Source organism: Hydra vulgaris, chromosome 05, assembly GCF_038396675.1.
Source record: "Hydra vulgaris chromosome 05, alternate assembly HydraT2T_AEP".
In the NCBI taxonomy this organism is placed as follows: domain Eukaryota; kingdom Metazoa; phylum Cnidaria; class Hydrozoa; order Anthoathecata; family Hydridae; genus Hydra; species Hydra vulgaris.
In genome coordinates, this window is record NC_088924.1 from 15418264 (window position 1) to 15424395 (window position 6132).

Below are 6132 nucleotides of genomic sequence, written 5' to 3' on the forward strand. Positions count from 1 at the left end.
GTGAAGAGAGGAATAAAAAGAACATTGGTATATAAACTAGAGAAAGTAATAATTTTTAAAGATTATGTAGCAGTGTTACACAGGATTTATAACGCGCTAACTGGTAGATTAAAATTGGATTTTATTAAGCTCAACAGAAGAAAACTAGAGAGCTGAAAAAAGCTAGAATGGAGGAAATCAATACTCCAAAACAGTCTGCCCCCACGTATACTCCACTTGAATTTGACAAGAATTCCTCACAGTTTGTTGAGCACACCAATGAGCGATCTGTTATTGATGATCAAAAAAGTGCATTAACTTTGAGTTTGTTGACCACAAAAAAAAAAAAAAAATGCAAGAACAGTGGCTCAAGATCGACTCAATTTTGAGCTTGCAGCTTTAAATTGTGAATTAGCTGGACTGAAGACTAGAAAGAGAAGTGGATTCATTGCTGAAGCTGAAGAGGATGATTTGAAAAAGAAAAAGAAGAAACTAGCTCATCTATGTAAAAAACTGGCCAAAAAAAAGTATGATCAAGCTCAACAGAAGAAAACTAGAGAACTGAAAAAAGCTAGAATGGAGGAAATCTGCTTGGAGCATCCAGAAGTCAAAGAAAAACTAAAAATCAGAAAGAAACCTGGTCGACCGTCATTAGAAGTAATCATAATCGCCTTCAAAAGAAGACCTCTTTTGAAGGCGATTATGGATATTTCTCTCCATGGTTAGTTCGCTGATGAAAGACATCGGTCAGAGGTTCTTCGGGTAATGATAGCTTAGCTATGTTTGTTAATATTGTATTTGTTAGAAATTTAATCTTAATTAGTATTTGCACTATTGTAAATATCCTTGAAATGTTAACAACTAATTTCAAGATTTGATTTGAATATAATTTACGAAATAAATCCCGTTTTCTGTAAAAAAGTTGATTATATCCAAATATATTTCTTTATTATTTAGAGCATTAATTATTAGGGTAACTCTCCCGGACCACGACTGGGTCGTGGCTGTTAAACACAAGCTTATACCATCTGTATACGCTGAAATTACGAATAAAAAAGATGGTCTCAAAAAAACAGATGCTGTTACTTATTCTGGACCTACCTACATTGCTGTTCGATCAGGAAAACACGCATCCTCGACCGCCTTCGCTCATGGATTAGACTTTCAGCGGCTCTTGGATATTAAAGAATTCGACTCTATTACCAGAGATCCTCAAACTAATATGGTTAAGCCTATCTTTGTGTTTAGCGTCGATGGAGGACCCGACGAAAATCCCAGATACCAGAAAGTAATTGAAATCGGGATTCACCATTTCTTGAAGAATAACCTTGACGCTCTTTTCATCATGACGAACGCTCCAGGCCACAGTGCATTCAACGAATGGCACCTCTAAGTAAAAAATTATCTGGAGCAAATCTTTCGCTCGAACATTACGGAACTCATCTTGATTCTCAAGGTAATTACATTGACAAAAGTTACTTTGTAAAAATAATAAAATAATTTTTAACCTATAATAACCAACATATCTTTTTAAATCAGGCAGGACAATAGATAAATTTTGAAAAACAGAACTTTGGTTTTGCTGGACAGGCTTTGGCTAATATTTGGTCTGATCTACAAATTGACGATTATCCAACGATTGCAGAGTATATTGATCCAGACAAATCAGAGCTAGAGTCAAGGAGCCTTTTATTACAAGATCAACGTTGGATTGCCGATCATCTTCGTACAATTCAATACTTTACTCAAATTGTGAAATGTAAAAATTGTTCTTGTTGTCGGACTATTAGGAGCTCTTACTTTACTCTAATTACCACCAGTCCCTGTCAACCAAACGAAAGACGGGCTCAAAGCAGTAGATGTCTCAGAAGGAGCAAAAGAATTGTTTCCATTATCCGTCTTTATGCTCATCACATCAAACATTGAAAGTATTTATCCTCGTACTGCCAAAGGATTTCCAATTTTGCCGTATGATGCGTTTTGCCCATCAATTCAGTCTAGCCTAGCTGATAGAATCTGTAAAAAGTGCAATATCTACTTTGCCTCTCAAGATATGTTGAAAAAGCACGCTTCTATTCATTCTTCTGCTATAACACTCCCTCTAATCAAAAGGATCCAACCTGTTTGTATTGCAGACAGAATTTTTGGCAGTCATCGCCTTGCAGAAGAGTTGGGAAACAGCTGAATGGTTATATGAAAATGAAGTTGACGCAACGAATTTGATTGTACCTCAAAAAAAAGATATCCTTTTAGAGTTCAGAATGCATTCACTACCTATTGTTTCAATCGATGATCACTTCAACAACCCACGGGAAGATTATATTAAAGATATATGATACTATTTCTTAATTGATTATTTAATGAGATATCGACTATTATATTATATAATTTGATGAGATCTACTGTTATATAAATGTATAATTTAGTCAGAAAAAAATCAATGGTTTTTAAGCATTTTTATTGTTTTTTAGGAAGGAGTACACAAAAACTGACATCATATATAACGGGGGGTTGGCCAAAAATTGACAGAGTTTGACAAAGGGGGGAGGGGGAGTTAAAAAGTTGAGAAAAACACTGACATCATTTATGGATGACCCCTAAAGCAAAGCTGATATGAATTTTTGATTTGAATTTCAAAAAAAAAGAACCAATGACACACTTCTAAGAACAAACTGTTAATGGCAAATGAATGAACCATTCAAAATTAGTTATTAGCAACCATTGGCTATTCACATTCTTGTGCAACGTGTAAGCACAAGAATGGGAAATATAACAAATTTCATTTGCACTATCACATGTAATACTAAGAGGAAATTTACGTGAATACAATGGAAAAAATAAAACAAAAATTTAGCAACACTTCAAGAATTAGGATTATGTTTTGGTGTTGTTGGCAACAAAAAAACATTTATCGGTAATACACTATACAAAAACACATGTGGTGAATGTCAACTTGCAAACATTGATTTTCCGAATGATTCTTCAGGATAATCTTCTTTAAAACGAGTAGAAGCTTTACTGACATTTATAAACAAATTTTTGGTTTTGAAAAGTTTCTCTTTTTTTGTTTTAAGTCTCATCATAATAGTGTCTGATTTTCCTGGTGCTTGACGGATTATACCATATCTCAGGTAAAAAACGTAAAGTATATGGTAGAAGTATATAGTAGATGATATAGGCATGGAAATTAACTAACTTTTATTAAAAGATTTTGTACGGCTTAAGCTGTTTTTCTGGGTGACTTTGATAGCGCAGACTTGGATCTTGTAACAGCTTTTCCAAAAGCGCTTTCAGATTTTGTAACAATAACAGATTTTAATTCTGCTTATTTTGAACTTTCATTTTCTTGTTCAGGATTCAACTCAGCAAGATTCTCTTTTTCGTTTTTTTTTATATTCTTTTTTATTAACTTCTTTTTCGTCATGTGACAATAGTAGTTAAAACTAAAATTGATGATTTTCTGAATTATCAGTTTGATATAATTTTTTCATATTTTGTGAGACAAGCGTGAAATTGCTGTGCATAATAAAAAGGTTCAATTTCGTTGAAAGAAAAAATTTAAAACTATAACTAATGTTATCTAACGTAACTCAAATCAACTGCCGTTTGTTTGCGTAAGAAAATGTAACGGTTTCTATCAGCATTAAAATCGAAATAAAAATAAATTTCAAAGGGGTTTTTAAAGCTAAAATATTTTTTCAAAACTATTATAAAAAGCCATGGTAATAATTCTTATAATTTAAAAGAAAACTCTCAATAAATGGAGGTACACTCCGCTGTGCCAACCTCTATATATGCCAGTCAATCTAAGCAGGGCCGGTTTAAGTACTTTTTGGCCTCCTGGCATTTTGGACCCCCTGGTCCCTAGCAGTATTTATTTCATTCAGTATTCATTCAGTATTGCAGTATTATTTATTTGAAAATTTAACAGCAGTTTAAAATAATCATTTCTTTGAAAAATAATAGCGTTACTGCTTTTAAATCTATTTTCTTCTGTATTTAAACACGTATCGCGCGTTGTTTTTTAAAAAAAAACACATTTGATGAAAAACATGATTTGTAATAAAGCAATTAGTATAGAGTTTAAAACACCTTTCGTGTGCGTTTTAAACTTATGAATGTAGTGATTATATTTTCTGCGTCAATGGAAGTTAATATCAGGGTTTCTATTTAAGTAATAAAGAGATCTGAAAGACGTTCCTGACCTGTTATTAAATGAATGAAACAAAGATTATACCTATATAAATCAAAAATGTATATGGATTTTGTATCAATCCATTATTTGAATTTTACTAAATAGTTTTTTTATTAAGACTATTATTGTTAAAGAGATATTTAATAAAATGTTTTTACATTCTAAGTTTTTTAATATGTTGTATATATACCTGTAGTTATAATATATATGTTTACTGATTTTTTTGTCCAGGATCATGATATATTTTTAAAAATTCACTCGGACGCATCGACCCCCTGAACTTAATTTTATTATATAACTACTTTTGTTTTAGGTGCCTTAAAAACTTCTTGTGACAGAAGAAGAAGAGCATTTATCTAGAAAGTTCACGTCTCCTTCCTTACCAAACACACAATATGCCCGGAGCCAGCATTGAATCGAAGGTTTCTTGCAAAGTACTGCGCCACGGCTACTTAACTTTGTGGCCTCCCGGTCACATAACCAGTGCGACTGTAGGTAAAACCGGCCCTGGATGTATGTACACTTCAGTGCGTCTCTCCCTATTTCAGTTGTCATATGTTAGTCGATGTATGTCATTGAATATATGAATATATTCAAAGTAGTGATATATAATTATAACTACTTTAAATATATACATACATTTATAATAGTGATAATGTGAAATTAATAATAAATTTTTTGAATTAATATCAAAAAACTAAAATAAAAGTTTAACTAATGATAACTTTTAAATTAATACTAAAAAATTATTTTGATGCAACGTTTTATTAGCAATGATAAAAACCAGGCTAGTAATTACAATACAATAATTTATAAAATATTCACTCTATCCCTTTTTGATTTAAAACTTTTTTCAATTTTTAACTACCACTACCTATTAAAAATACCAAGATATTTTCAAAATATATACTTATTATCATTGTTTTTAGCATAACCTGTTATTTTGTTATAGTTATGCTTAATAAAATTTTATAATAACCATCAAATACAATAACGATAAATTACAGTAAAAACATAAAATAAATACTTTGGCGAAACTGTTTAAAATTAAACAGCACACAACTACGGACCAGATTATCGGGCAAGCATCGCAAATCATTGACTATATTAGTAGATTATTTTAATCTAATCACTTAAATAAATTATATTAAAAATTTAGGTTGCAAAATATCGCTTTGGCTTAATCTGTGTCTTTTGCATAGTTTTAGTATTAAAAAAAATCTGCTTTAGTTTGTGAAGCAACTAATAAATCAATTTATTTTGAAAAAGATTTTACAGCCAAGCTCATAAAATAGTTTAAAACTAACCCTAATATTATTGTATATATAATAATCTCTCTCTCTCTCTCTCTCTCTCTCTCTCTCTCTCTCTCTCTCTCTCTCTCTCTCTCTCTCTCTCTCTCTCTCTATATATATATATATATATATATATATATATATATATATATATATATATATATATTTTATATATTTACATTTTATATATATTTTATATATAGTATTATATATATAATATTATATATATATATATATATATATATATATACATACACATATATATATATATATATATATATAATATATATATATATATATATATATATATATAGTATATATATATATATATATATATATATATATATATATATGTATATATATATATATATATATATATATATTAATCCCATTATTGTTGGTATTAAAGTTAATACCAACATAGTATTATTTACAATTACAACGATCAAAAAAAAAAATATGTATGTATATATATATATATATATATATATATATATATATATATATATATATATATATATATATATATATATATATATATATATATATATATATATATATATATATATATATATATTATATATATATATATATATGGTGCATTCCATAGTTACTGATGTAACGTTTGCAAGTTTCATACCTAATTTAAATACTTTCCATTTA